The sequence below is a fragment of the Trachymyrmex cornetzi genome, unplaced genomic scaffold, assembly GCF_001594075.2.
Source record: "Trachymyrmex cornetzi isolate Tcor2-1 unplaced genomic scaffold, Tcor1.1 scaffold156, whole genome shotgun sequence".
Lineage (NCBI taxonomy): Eukaryota > Metazoa > Arthropoda > Insecta > Hymenoptera > Formicidae > Trachymyrmex > Trachymyrmex cornetzi.
In genome coordinates this window covers 441317-457696 of record NW_017296157.1, presented here as the reverse complement: position 1 = coordinate 457696, position 16380 = coordinate 441317, and the positions used below count along the sequence as shown (strand labels likewise).

Genomic DNA, 16380 nt, shown 5'->3' with positions numbered 1-16380 from the left:
TTTATTAAATGTAAACATATATTTATTTGATACAAAAAAATCAATTTTTGATTTAATTTTTTTTATTGAGTAAATATTTATTCACTGTAAGTAAATGTTTAATTAGTACTATTAAAAAAAATAAGTATTAAGAGATTTAGTAAATTTTTCTTCAGTGTAGGCTTGGCCAAAACGCTCCCTCCTCTCCATTGTCTCATTGAACGAGAGACAGATGGAAAAAAAAAGAATAGAGACGTAAAAGAATAGAGCGGCCAGTCTGGGCAGAACTCTAGCGTTTATTCTTTTTGTTTTCTCTCTGTCTCGCTTAACGATGGAGAAGAGAAAGCGATTAGCTGGCGAACTAAATTTTGGACAAGTCTGATCAACACACAATTATACACAAATATCTTAAATATTTTAATCATATTTAATTATGTATTAAATTCCAATTTTTTAAAATTGAATTAAATCTTCTTACGACGCAAGAGACTACTCGCGCACTTCTTTATTTGAAATATTTGCTTACTGTTTTACGACCGACAACTTTGAGTTTATTACGTTCGCTCTGCGGAGTGCAAATTGTGTGCTGCACGCGCGCTGATTATGATATGTTTTATAATCCATGACATCAATTAACGATTGCGTGAATTTGCGTGTTTCTGTTATTGTTACTCAACGAAGGGTCGATTCGGCTTGGGAGGGAACCAAACATCCTCTGATCGTAAACGACACAACGTCTTTCTCTTTCTCTCTTTCTTTTCTTCTCGGAAGGCACGAAACGTAGGGGACTTCAATAAATTATTCATGTAGCCTGCTCACGAGTCGTGCTGTGCCCGGTATACTTTTATATAAATTTTTATAGGTCGTACAAAAGCGAAGTGGTTATGTCTTTGGGAACGACGCCCGGTATCTTCGTATCGATCGATCAACGTTTATATATGTGACATATGTGACATTCTATTAACAACAATTGATAGAAAACAAAGCAAGTATATATGTCTATTAAATTACACACACTTGCTTTGTTTTTTATCAATTGTTATTGATAGAATTTCATATATATGTCTAACGTGCAATATTATTCATACCTAACAATATTTATGACTTACGTCTTCTCATAAATTATTAATTTTTAAACGTTTTATGGATTCTTAAACGCTTCGAAGAATTTTAATACCAATAGTATCAATAATACCATCACTGCATATTATTTATAACAAATTATGTGTAACCTTTAGGCTGGATTAGAATAAATATGCATTACACAAAGAAAAACAGAGTTATAATCTCTGATCTTCTTTTAAAGAGATGATATCGATAAAATCTCTCGAAGTATCAATAAATATTTCCCAAATGATTTACTTTAATGAAACGAGTGTTACTCTTGATAAATATTCACCAAAGTTCGATGATGATAAAATTAAATGTCATTAATTCAAATATTAATCCGGCATTGAATATTAATTTACAAATTATTTTTAGAGAAAATCTCGTTAATGAACAAATAATATAATAATTAGTAAAATTAAATGACTGAGAAGCAAGTCAATAGTACGTATTTATAATTGACATTTCGATATAGCTCCGAAGTATTTTAAATCGCCATCCGAATCGAAAGTTTAATTGATCATCGTACAGTGGTATGTATACGCGATGTTTCATGAATCATCTCTTCTCCTACTGTTAATTTTACTACAATGAGAATTTATCTTGGGAACAATTCAACTTTCGTAACATCATGACGTATCTCTTTGACACATTACATAGCGATAACGAGAAAGATATAAGCATCTTTAGAAAAAAAAAAGATAGGAGATGTCATAATGCTACTATTATTTATTCAGAGTTCTCCTCGATCGTCAAACAATACTCGGGAGTAGAATCGCGCTCAGGAGGGAACATCCTCTCATATACCGCGTGTTTCATAAATGTGTGCATGGGTAAGACATGAAAAGCGGTCCGACCACACCATCAAGCATGCCTTACTATATGCGACGAAATTATTACTATCACGCTAATCACCACATAGAGAAAATATATGTATATTTCGTTCCCTCTTTCTTTCTTTCTCTCTCTCTTTCTCTCAGTCTCAGCAGATTCCTCTCCCGCTCTCGAGATTACGACCTCTGTCGCCGTCCGTGATTTGTACCGCTCCGGAGGCGGCCAGTCTCCATTTGAAGCGAAAAGAGACAAGGAAACGAAAGAGAGAAAGAAAGAAAAAGAGAACGGACGACTCTAATATGCCGGCATAAACAAAGTGACCGAAGAAAGGAGAGAATCGGACTAACTGAATCGTTAAATGCCAGAATTGTCGCAGCCATTCGATTTCTCTCTCTTCCTCTCGCGGCATCGCGGTAACGATCCGCACACCCGGTATACGACGCGGTAACGCGTCGAAGAATGTAAAAGCGCTAATGAAAGATACGACTTACGTAAAAAAAACGGTCTACCCCTCGTCCCGAATGTTTACTCAAGAAACGGCGTTGACGAAGGAATACAAACGGCTCATATATTTGGGCGAATGAGAAACGGGAATGATATTTCTTTTCTTTCTCGTTCCTCGACGTTAACATTCATGCATACTGAATGTATTTAATATAAAAGTGCGGTATAAAAGTATTGCAAACGTAAAGATTTCAATGAGATGCATAAAATTATAATAAAGCTAAAAGTGATGTTAAATAATGCTATTTCAGATTGCGCCGCAAAATGTCAATAACATCATTGTTAATAGCAAGAACATTGCGATTTTGTAGTAAAATATCAATATTATAATATTAACAAAATATTAATATCAACTGTGTTATTAATATCTATACATACAGTGAGTGAAAAAAGTATTCGTACAGAGAAAATATTTTTTAAAAAAAACTTTATTTTTAAGAATATTATTCAGTGAAAAATGAATCATCAAATTGATGTCGAATCAATATAAATACGATGATTTCAACATAAATTTGACGTCAATTCGACGTTTAATTGACGATCATTTCTTTGATAATTAACAATTTATTCATACAGAATAAAATACAATATATTGTATGGTTCTTAAAATTATATATATACCAAAAAGATATGTATATTAATTTTATACAAAATATATCATCTGAAAAATAAGCGAAAATTAAAAATTATATTGTTTGAATGCTCAAAAAGTATTCATATAGACGAGAAATTTAGCTTATAAAATCAGGAATACATGCAAAGCTCGTTTGTTTATATTAGAACAGAATGTATTAATTGTATAAAATTGCTAATTAATGTTTATTTTCTACAAATAAGACTTTTTTTATAACAAATTTCCTTGTACGAATACTTTTTGCTCTCATTGTATATTTACGATAAATATAGGTATTTCTCGAGAAATGTCAACAGGTGTCAAGAAAAAATACTACACCGTTCTAGTAGGAATACCAATTACAGTATAAGCTTGATTTACAATGTAAATTTGACTCGCGTTCATAAATAAAACTATCGGTTGTAAAGACTACGTGGAAGTGTAATACGTTAGCCATAAAAAAAAGTGAAAATTACCATAATAATCGCTATCAGTATATGCAATACAAAGTAATCCGTCTTTTTATTCCCGCACTAGAATTCTCTTTCTCGCTTTCGACAAATATCAAACATATATCCATCTGACTTAAATATCAAAAAGTGTACACTTTAATCACCGAAAGTGTACACTAGTTCAGCCAGAGAAAACAGACCTATATGCTGTTGAATTTGCTGCACGTTAAAAAGAAGCCGTGACTTCGAATCTCGAGATTTATTCGTGACGTAAACGGTCGCACGCCTAAATTGTGACGATTCCGTTCATCAAAACAAACAACGAATCATGGCCGCCCGAGGGATGCGCGGGAAATTAGAGCACGAAGCTCTGACACTCGACGCGGATCGCACGTGCGCGACGGACGTCACTTCATTAATCTCAATCGAAATCATCGTCCCAGTCGAAAAAAGACAAAAATAAGCAGCCTACAGCAGCAGAAGCTGCGCTGACAATCGAGACGATCGAGGGTCGTGCGCTGTCAATCCAAGTGTCATTAAGGGTTTACTCACCGGCGCCGAAACTGAGGGAGAGATCCGGTCAATCAGCAATCCCGCGGCTCCATGGCAGCGCTGATTTCCGGTACTCGATGCACAACTGAGTGTCCCGTCAAGTCGCGTGAATGATATTCGCGCCGCACCATCAAGTCACTGCCCCAAAACGTGCGTTCGAATATTCACAAAGAAGACTACGATCGACAGAATTTCCGCGATGTACGGACGGATCGCACTGAGAGAACGCGACGCGACGCGCCTGCGATTTTTGTTTATGTACGATCGCACGACGCGACGAAAGAGACGAAACGAAACGAATCGAATCACAGTTGAGCGAAGCCTTGGCAGCTAAACGCCGACTGAACGCGAGAGACTCGTACGACGCCGACGACGCGGCTTTGGCATCGGCTCCACGCCACTCCACGCGTCGGTCGCCTTTCCTCTCTCTCTCTTTCTCTCGCGAGGCAGAGCGGCGACGAGCGGTGGTGGAAGCCAGTTCGAAAGTTCGCCGCTAAGTTGGCGCCAGTCGACGCAGCGATTCTCGAGATTGAGACGCTTGCGAAGCGTTCTTCCGGGAGTTAAACTCTCCTAGGACTCGAGAAGAGAGAGAGAGAGAGAGAGAGAGAGCCGTGAAGTAATAAAAAATGAAAAAGCAATATAATTTAATGAACGTAACAGACTAACAATGTATTAAATATAAATGAGGGGACATTCGTGTAGCTAAATGATGCGTTCGGGGAGACGCTATTAGCGCTACTTCTGTCATTCTACCTTCGTTGTTTATTAAACATAGAAGAAGGATAGAATGACACAAATAGCGCTAATAGGGTATCCTCGAACGCATCTGAAATGTAAAATAGAATTTTTCGTTCTGAGACGTTATATCACGATTTCGGTTATCAAAAATCTGTAATCAAAAAGAAAAAGAAGAGGAACCGAGATAATTAAAAAATAAAAAAGCAACATCGTTTTGTTATGCGCGTTAGATTGAAGCTGTAGGGAAATAAATAGTGCATCACTTTTTTTCATCTCCATTGTCTCTGAACGACAGGAATTAAAGAATATATAAAAGTAAAGTAATGTACACGGAAAAAAGTGTATGGCTAAAGTGTCTAAAGATTTAACTAGATACAAATTTGAAAATAATTTTGTTGAACTATAAAATAATTATATAGAATACTCGAGTTGGTTGCTGGAATATCCAATTTTTTGCAGCATTGTTTATTATGCTTGAGTTTAAAATTATTCTAATGGTTCCAGTAAACAATTATTTTTAAATCTGTATCTATAGTTAAACTTTTAGACACTTCAGTAAAATCGTTTTTTAGTGTAGAAAAATTAAATATGCATTCAATGATGTAAAAAAAAACAGATTTTAAAAATACAATAAAATTATTTAGTAAAAAAAAGCAGCTTCCTCTTTGAGTTACTATTAAAAGTCTACGTGGCAATCGATATACATATAAATCCAATTTAAATATTATATATCTACATTATATATGGAAATATATTAAAAAGCATATTAGTATTCTGTGGCTATAATGGTATCGACATGCGATTTCCAGAGATCGAGGAAGAGGGAAGCGGCGCACATTCGCACGTCCTTTATTAGTTTAAAAATCGTCGCTTGAAGTTACATTTGCACCGCGGGAGATCCCTATGCGTAATAATCGTAAACAATTTCTAATGTGTACATACGCGGGGCACCGTTAGAAACTCGCCGCGGGTACGGACGTGTACCTGAAGTGCGTACGCGCCACAGAAGTAGCGTCGTCGTCGAGCAATAGAACGAGAGACCCCTTGAAGCGCGATTCAGAGTACTGGCTGAGAACCAGCTCTTCTCTCGTCCTCTATGCATGCTCTCGTAGTTGTTCGTAGCCCGTATTAAGAGAGCCTCGCTTTATTAACGACGCTGGGAATTGACATCTGCTCGTTACTTTACCGCGGCTTTGCTTCAATCACCGCGCTAGAATCACGATTATGCATTTTTTGCGCCATTACATGAGATATTCGTGCATTTATAACGTTCAGTCATTCTAAACATTCAAACTTCATATTCGTACACATTAAATAGGATAAGGTGGTACAATTTCGAAAATATACAATTTTGAACGAAATATAAGATTTAAATTCAATTTCCGAAGACCAAGTTTGATTCTTTCCTGTTTGGAAAATTTTATTCCTTTCAGTGCATTTTATACGATGACAGGATTATTGAAAATTGGATATAAATTTTATTTTATTTAGAATTCTACACTATTTGAAATTGTATATAACTTTATTCCATTACTAAAACAATTGTATGCAAAATAAAAGAAAAATCTTCGATAAAAAGAGACGCTCGATATTTTTTATTCAGGAAATATCGTGCTTGATATGTAACGGGCTGTTATTAAATATTTTGTATTATTCGAGCTATTGAAAGCACGTTTAGAAATGTCTCGCAAAAAAATGTCGAAATACTCTGAGTATATTTTAGAAAGCGATACCTGCAGTGAATATCGATTGGAGTTACGAATCGCTGCATATTACATGAAATGCATTTCTCAATGATATGTTTCTGCGACAAATATGCTGGTAATTAAGCGCGAGAACTCGGTACAAATTTCATACGTATGTAAAAAATTCTTAGAATAATATATGCTAAATAACAGAAAATAAAATTACAAGTACAATTTTTAATTCGTTAAAAGTAAAAAAAAATATTTTCTTCTAACAATAAAAAATAGATAAAAAGATTAAAAATAAAAATATAAGAATTATATCAATAGAAAAAAGTCTCCTATTGCTGTTATAACTTATAGTGGGATTCTAAAAATTTAATATCCAAGAACCGGAAAAGTTTTTCAAAGTTGTAAGAGGAAACGTCTCGAAAAATATAAAATATTATTATTTTTCTTATTCCTTTATTCGTAACCGTCACGCGGAAAATTGTTTGGTTGAACACCGCGTTCAAGAAATCGTCGCGCCTTTCCTCTGCTATCTTCTTGCCGTCGGTAAACAGGAGCAAGATAAGCAACCAAGGGATAAGGGACCTGTCATCCGTGACGGAGTACGTCCCGTCCCAAGACTCGCCTCAAGGACGATAACCCTCCGCGAACTTGAGTCAGTTCAAACTGGACCCCATCAAGAGAGGAGGAGAGAGGGAAAGAGGGAGAGGAAAGAGGGAGAGGGAAAGGAGAGAGAGAGAGAGAGAAAACTTCTCTTTTCCTCTTTACATCTTTCTTCGTCCTTTTCTCGGATCTTGCCCTTATGCGTCTTATTTTGAGAACAGGATGATTACGCGTTTAAGATCTAGGTTCCCCGCTACCTGCTCCCGCTCTGGTCGAGTCGAAGGTGAATATATATTATCGAGAGAGGCTCTCTCTCTCTCTGTGGAGGCACTTCAACGTAGCCGCTCTCGCGTGAGTTACCTCGAGGGGAACAGCGACGGGAGAGGAGGTTTCAAGGACGAAGAAGGAGAATCGGAGCCGGAGGAACGCTTTTACTATAGGATTGCGTGGGGGGTCGATGCGCGCACGCACACACTTCGACGTGACTTGTACGCGGGGAACGATCGTAAGGAGAACGGCCGTGTTGTACGGAGAAGCGGTTTCGGGTCGGCATAATCCGAATTCGAAACCTGTTCCTGCCCCATGGGTCAACAACAACATCCTCCTACATCCTGCTCTTTTCCCCTCGCGAGACCACCTCGAGCCGCCCTCCCTTCGATCCGGCTCCGACCAGATGCACGAGCCACTTCCATCGAGAGTAACGCGTATAAACCCCCAGTGTCAAGTGCTTGGCTGGTGGTTACGTTATTTTTTCCAGGGTTTTATGGCTCTATCTCCCTGGTCGGAAGCACCTCGAACTCCACCTCGCGCGAGAAACGCTGCAGAAACGTGTGAACGTACATACTGCATGACTTGCAGATACATTTGCACTACATTGAAAAAAAAATTTGCTGAATTTTAGTAAATATTTGTTTCAATAGTACTGACGAAATATGTGCTTGCAGTAAATAAGTATTTATTCGAAATAAAAATGTTATGCTTAAATAAATATGTATTTACGTTTAGTAAATATTTCGTTAGTACTATTGAAACAAATATTTACTAAAATTTAGTAAATTTTTTTTCACTGCAAGTATGAGTGTTCACTATGGGCGTTTTTTTATTCCTATACGAGACTATGCTAGAAATCTCTTTCTTGCTTTTGCCAAATATTAAACATATACTTAATATCTCATTTTAAATTCCAAAAGTGTATACTAGTTCAGTCACAAAAAACAAAACACCTTGGTATTATAGTATTATTCGAAATAGATTCTGAACGGAATTATTCAATTCTTTTATTCTCTAGATTTCTATTGTATTTTTTAGGGAAAACTGAATAATTCCAAACAAGTCCGTAATACGTGCCCTTATGTTATAACTTGAACGAGATGCAGTCCTACCGTGTTTCAAAGAAAACAGAATAGCTTCTTTAAATATTAATCTAAACTCCTTCAAAGGTTTTGTGTACGCGATATAAAAGTCGACAAGACGCGACATAAAAGTCACTCGATTTTTAATGGTCAACAAGAAGACGAGGAAAAACGTACAATCGACTTTAATCCGGAGGGGAAATGTGCGTACACATACGGCTTTGTGGTTGGAATCCCGCGAGGCTGAAAAGTGTACATTGAACGCAACGCTATTGATCTACTTTCTCTCCAGGCGTAAATTGCAATCACGTCCCACGGGATGCGCCTTATACGCCTTCTTCGTGCCAAGGCTTATTCCGCGACGAATCAATTAGGAGCTTCCTCGCACGTAATTATTCGGATCTAAAGGAAACTCTGCAGAACGGCATTCGACAACCTTGTCTAATATAGCGCTTCGCAGGAGGCATCGTAATTTTCGTGGCGGATACATTCAATCTAATATAGAGTGCTAAAATGGACTACACTAGAGCTCTTTATTGCGGCTCCATAATAACTGAGGCGTTTTTTGCATTCGCATAATATACGTTGATTGCTGACTAGGATGCTAGCGATCAATTGGAGGATATCGTTTTTATGCATTTCCTTGCAAATCGCTCGTTCGATTTCTTTGTAATTCAATTCTTAGTGTCAAAGAGTATGAGCCTTGAGAGATTCTTGATGAAAAATTACGCTTTGACAGTCAAAGGTAAAAGGATCCGATAGCTTCGATTTTGTTTACAATATGGTCATTAGCATGGCGAAATTTTAGACAGTGATGCAAGAGGAACAAAGTGGAGGTTTAAATGTCTTATCGAGTGTCATTGAAATAATGCGGGTCATTGTTCGCATTGATCGTGCTTGCAATTCGCAAGTAGTAATAGTCGTGAGAAATCTTTTATCACATAAGATTCTGTACTTATTAAAAGAAAATTGTCAATTATCTCAATAAATTATTGTCAAAATAAAATTAACATTTAATTATCTAATCAATTTCAAATGAATAATGAATAACTAATAACTTGTACGAATTTACAGAATAAAAGAAGATACAAAAAAATATTATTTTTAAAAATCTCTTAATATAAAATGAAAAATAACATATGTGTATAATATGCCACAATTTTAGAATTCTGTACATATCATATCATCATACGTAAAAATATAAATATATATATGTACGTGTGCGTGTAAAAACATCATAGGCAAACGTCTATATAATAGAAGATATAATGCGCTATGCTCTTAGAATTAATATCCCTTATTTAATTACATTCGCTTAATGTTCACAGATCCTGTTACGTAACTCCGACATGAATAAAGAGCTGGGATCAAATGGACAATTAGTACGTGAAATGGAGCACATTGCAAGTGCGATTATCCTCGAGTCCCCTTTCATGCCACTGCACCGGTGTACATCTCGAAAGCCGACGGTTATTGTTGCGCTTCCCATATTAAGCGTCTCACAGTGAGAGATGACCTTACGGCCTCTTATCGGCAAACCATACTCCGTCCTGACACAGGCACGTAACGAACGTCGACGAGCGAATACATGAAATCACGCTGCTTGACGGTCCAATATATGGATAAACTTTGCTGATGATTTTTGACAACAACGACGATTTCACCTCACCATCTTAACAGCGATGATTTTACTGAGACGCTAATTTCTAACTCCGCTAATTCTCGTAATAATTCTAAGTCTAATAATCTATCTTTACAATAATACCTATTGCATCTGTGAGGCTCATAGTCTATAAGTGAAACGATGTGGCGATGTGGAAAATCGAAAAACGAGAAGCCACGGATGAAGATAGTGGTTAGCATAATGCTGCATGAAATATCACTTTACTAAACGATCGGTGCACGTCATTTTTGCTCTTGAATAATTCTGGTAAGCCAGAATGATTGAATGCAGACAGAATGATGTCACATTAGTGTATAACAGTGCACTCAAATTTGATTGAAGGTAATCGCTAGGTAGTACTGCAAAATGATTAGATTAATCTTACGGCTGATTCAGGAATATCGCGCATGTCGGAGACAGCCCCGTAATGAAGATTAATATCCGCTAAGAGCTATGGTGCGGAGTATCTTCAAATCTATTAGCCTCCGCGAGACGCGGATAGTGTCCGTTCAAAGATGTCGGAGAAAAAGGAACGAAACAACGAGGGGAGGAGAGGGAAATAATTACAGGGAAGGCCGCGTCCGCAAGGACGAAGATGGCGAAAAAAGGAAGCCGATATAACGTTTTCGGTACCTCGGCGAAAGTAGCCTGAACGTGAAATCGAATCAGCACAGTTAAGGCGCCGACTCGTAATCCTCGAACAAAAGTCCGTCTGAGCCTCGCCAACTCGACAAAATTTCGAAAACATGTAACACGTCAATTTATATTAAAAGATATGGAAAGAGAGGAAAGAGAAGTTGTTTTTTATGTATGTCATATATAAGATTAAATAAAATTCACATTTTCTCTAATTTTACTTGCAACGGTTCGAGATGTCAAAAGAAAAGTTTTTCTTCTCAGAAAAAAATTTAAAGATAATTTAATAAAGATAATGTTTTGAATATTATCACATAATTTCGCATTTTTTAAATTTCATCTCGCCATTAAACACCAGATATATTAAATGTAAAAAACATATCGTTTCTCTACTTTAAAATACACAATTCAGAAAATGTGATTTTTGAATTATTATTATAAATGAGTCGGGTAAAAATTACTTTCTATCAATTATCTAAAGTAAACTAACTTTACTTCATAATCCGTCCGTCAAATAATACTTGTTTTAATCTTAAAATTATCAAAGAGATCATAACATCTTTCACAAGAGTGGCATATCTTGAGTTATGCCTGTGTAAATAAAAAGTCTTCTACAGGGTAAATTTAGAGTTAAGACATCAGTTCTGATGGTAAAATTTTAATGAATTTTTTGATGAATTATTTCAGATTTATTATATATTTATATATAATGTAATGGTTTTATATATTATTATATATTTTGCACGATATCCAAATCAAATATTACAATTCAAAAAGAATATTTTTTAAGGATTGTGAAAAATAACAAAAACGATGTTTGATCACGTTTCTAAGAGTAGATATTTTTTGCTAATATTATTATTTAACTATAGTCAATAATTTTCTGTTTAGTTAAAAAAAATAATTTTTCTTTCAAAAATTTAATTATTAAATTGTGTTACTTTTGAAGTAAGGAAACGATATGTTTTTTTATGTGCATTAAAATTTTTGCATTTATAATTTTTGATGTATCTTCTTATGAAACAATTTTTTCATATTTCAATTAATTTAACGTCACAAATTAAATATTAGTGAATTTTATTAAAATAATTTTTTTCTCAACGAGGATATAATACAAGTAGCATGAAACGAGAATAGGCACGTGTTGGCAAGATGATGCAGCTCGCAGTTGCGGATCGCACATAATGAGGCTGTAAAATAAAAATATCGATAGTGATGGATAAGTGATTAGAGTCTCCGTACCCCTTTCATTGGAAGTAATTTTCTTAGGAATTCACTTTACACGTCTCGAGTGAGGGTGAGGACGAATTTCGTACTACTGCAGATTGATCAGACGGCAATCTTGCGAGTCATCATCTTGCGGCATCATACATGTGGACACAGGAAAAGAGCGTAATAAATGTACGCACAAAAAGTATATTGAAAGAATCAAGCGCATCACTCTTCAAGAGCGATGATTTGAACGTGCACTTTGTATTGAAGTCTTTTGCAAATTCAATGAATCGATGACGGAATTTCTTCAATATCGTTAATGCGCGTTGCATAAACAGATTATCTCTTATATCATTAATCACGATTTATCTCTACGAGATTGATCTCACCTTTATTTTTCTTATCTACTTTTACATAGCAAATTTATCCAGTAAAATTATTGAGCTTATTTATGATAATCACTTTTACCGCAATTATCATTTGATCACGAATAAATGTGCAAACAATATAATTATAGCACGTAAAATTAGATAAAACTCAATTATCTCACGCGTTAACTTTTAAAAAAAGACGGATGAGAATTATCTAAAAACGACTTGGAGCATCCAGTATATTGCAACTTTATGATTTGAAGAAAAAAAATTAAGAGAAAAAAGTAAACGCACGAGCCCAAACGCGGCAAGCGAAATAACTGATGTCCATCCGAAATAAATCGCCCGTACTTTTTCTTACGATTGCCTCCGTCAGATCCTCTTATGTACTTAATCTTAATCGGCTTCGCGACGTGAATCTTGTTACCCTATGCGACCCACGATGTTTAGGAACGATTAGAGCGCAGCAAGCATGTGACACACGATTAAAAAAACATATCATGTAATGATTTTGCTACATAAACCGGAGATTAGAATCGGTATAACCTTGGTGATTACAGGTTCTGATGATTCAGACACGCCGAAGTGATCTCCTATTCGCATCGATCGGAACGTGACAATTAGGTCGCGGTGAAGTTGTGATTCTGCGAACGACGACGTAAATGCTCAAGCACCATATATTTTAATATTTTAATATTCTGGTCTGGGAATTAATTAAAGAACATTTCTTAATATGAAAATGTCGGGATCGCTACAATTTTCGTATGAGCGATTAAAGTTAGCAAGTCTTATCAAATTTCACGCGCATCGATCTATCATGTATTGATTTTTGCAGTTTAGGTGAAATCCTCATTGCTCGACCAATTTTATCTCTTGATCTTTTATGTGCTACAAACGTTATACTAATTAGCTGATACTGACAAGTTGATTACTAATAGAAAAATTTAATTCTTACACAAAGATTTTATTTAATCACGTGCATTATAATATACATAGCAGAGAAACTTTCTCTTTCGCGTTCTCATTCCGTATTATTTGAAATAAATTTAACATAAGCGCGCAAGTTGCATAATTATTGTTGTATCTTTTGATTATCGATAGTAAACTTTTAATTGTTGTATATTATATGGATTAATATTATGTAATTATGTTAAATAAAATATTATATTATCTATAATATTTACAAATTTATTTCTTCAGAGTATAGAAGATAATTTGACACTCACCAATACGCGTACGAGCAAAAATGTAATTCTATTTTGATCTATGATAAAATATAAATAACTTCCAAATTAAATCATCTCTATAACAGCTATTTATTACTTTAAAAACAATTTCTCTGCTGCACAAACACAAATTCACTACTTAAAAAAAAAAACACAAATTCACTGCTTTAAAAATATAAATTCACTGTTTTAAGCACACAAATTCTTTGCATTAACAGTGAATTTGTGTTTTTAAAGCAGTGAATTTGTATTTTTAAAGCAGTGAATTTGTGTTTTTTTTTTAAAGAGTGAATTTGTGTTTATGAAGCAGAGAATTTGTTTTTAAAGCAGTGAATTTGTGTAATTAAAGCAAAACGTATACATAGCGCTGTATCGAGTGGAGATGATAGATAACCCCTAAAATATCAAACGCTTAATATCTCGATTCACGAGGCCGATCGCCGCATTTTTGTGCCAGATTCTTTCATTTTGAGTGAAAACGCGTCGAATGAATATATTTTTATTAAGATTTTAGGTGGGGTATGGTATTATAAATAATTACCGAGAAATAATTATACATCTATAACAAATTACTCACTCGTGGGTTGCTTCACCGACACCTGATGGCTTCCAAGCCTCCTTTTCCTCTCTATGTCATTCCGTTATGGGTTACTCACACATTCACTCGTGAAAACATGATTAATTACGCGCGAACTAATTTTCAGAACGTGACGATTGCGCGACACTTTGTCCGGCACTCCCAACATTAGTCACACGCGACTCGTACTTTATTGAAACGAAAGAATAACACGAATAGGGCACTAGCGCATGAAACTGCGACTCGCGATATCCTATGCAATATGGCGTAATGGATGAATCGCGATCGCTCGCAACCAACTTCACGTATTTATCGTTGCAGCAACGTTTATCCGCTCTGTGCTTCACCCTATACTTGCGCGGACCTTCCGCCCTTTGAATACCAATTTACACACGTTCACAATATATTTCAAATATTTCAAATTCTGCGAAATTCACGTTTTATTTACAAACGAGCAATGTATGTATAACACCGTTTCCCATTATCCAAATTATTCCAGATTCGTGTGTTATTCTTACTCCCTTGATTCAAGTACAATTGCGTACAATTTCAATTCGTCGAAATAATCATTTATCCGCGATATTTACAGGTGGATGATTTATAAAATTTATAATTCCTTCTGTTTGAAATTTTATCTCAAATGATTAAACTGTGGAAATACGAGCATTGATAAATAGCCGCGTCGCCTCGATACATTTACGGGATACTAATTGCAGTAATTAATTAATTGCGTGCGTTAAGAATTATTGATCGTACAGAATACTCACAGAGGGAGAGTTTTTCCTAGTACGTGTCACAACCGCGTTTCGAAAAATAATAATATTACGTCGCACAAAGCGACCGTTGTTTACTGACTCGAATCTCACTTGGCGGATGACAACACGCGACTTCGTGTAAACAAAATCGTACATTATAAAGGCTCCTATAGATGAGCCACTTTGTAGCGCCACAATCGAAACGTCGACCTGTTTATATATTTGTCAACAGAAAGGTTTTTTTTTCGATGGATTTTGAAACTTTCCCGATTACGTAAAGATCTTTAACTATTGCCATACAAATTTATCATGTATGCGTCCGTTAATTTTAACTTTAATTTAAATTAGTATACGATTATGTCGTCAAATAGTTATCTTCTTCTTCAAGTGCCATACCGCTCACAGTGTGTAAGCGCCTCTCTCTCATATATCTGTGCGGGCATACTGATCGTACATAAGATATATGAGGATCTACAGTTTAAACGCCGATTCCGAACAGCAATTTTTGATAAGATTTCCTGGGTAAGTATACTACTACTCGGTGGTTTGCCATTGCCTTCCGAGAGGAGCTACGAGCGTACGAAAATTTTTCGATTCTGCCGGGAGTCGAACCCCAGGATCTTTAATATAGCAGACCAGTGCGCTATCTGCTATACCACGCTCGCACTCAAATAGTTATAGGTAATTTTAAGTTATCATTTTTACTTTTAATCGAACATTGAAAATGATCCAATGTAAAGTCAAAACGTTTGTTTTGTATTTTTAATATTTTAAATATAGCAACTAACAACAGCTATTGCTCTAAATCCCTTTCTAATATTTTATTATATAAAATTAAATTTATTATTATTATACTTATGTATTTTTTTTATTCGGACAGTTGTCAACTATCATTGCAATACGTATCCTCGTAACGATGCCAATTTTTTTTTTAAATTTTATTTTCATGAAGTTTACAGAAATACTGATTGCTATCAGTTGTCAAAAGACTATTTAAAAAAATTGTCCTTTTAAAAGCAATATTAAATTTTAAGGCACTGCATAATGAGTGAAAAAGTTGACGCTCTAGTTCTTAACCAATTTTAAAGTATTTTTTTTAAATTTGCTTGAAACTAAGTGAGCTATAAATCCATTATATGTAAATTTTGATTACGATTTAAATGAAAAAGTGCCGATCCATAATTATATAGTATAATTTTGATTTTTTTCTGCTCACTTCATTAGATCGGCAATTTTTACTTTGGATATAATCCGTAATCAAAATTTACGCAAAATGAGCTTCTAGCTTATTCAATTTCGAACAAATTAAGAAAAACTTTAAAATTGATTAAGAATTAGAACATCGGCCAAATTTTATCCACAAAAATGTTTTTCCGCCTACCTGTGCTTCGGTGGCATATAGGTTAAAATTGTGTTAAAAAAATTTGAAAAAAATATGGTATTATTTTTTTGAGATATTAAATCACTTTAGGGGTGTCCCGATTAAATTTCAAAAATTGTTAAAATAACAAC

General features: G+C 35.1%; 1 protein-coding gene across 2 annotated transcripts in view; it reads right to left on the bottom strand.

Moving 5' to 3' along the window:
• The window catches only part of Sema5c (Semaphorin 5c), a 121614-nt gene extending 107443 nt beyond the window's left edge, over nt 1-14171 (bottom strand). Inside the window, exon 1 of one of the 2 annotated variants that reach the window (XM_018503385.1) lies at nt 14114-14171. The gene's annotated coding sequence lies outside the window, so the exon portion shown is untranslated. Of the gene's footprint in view, nt 1-4041; nt 4351-14113 lie in introns of those variants that run through there. The other variant, XM_018503383.1, reaches the window with a different exon arrangement.
• Between the last annotated feature and the right edge of the window lie 2209 nt (nt 14172-16380).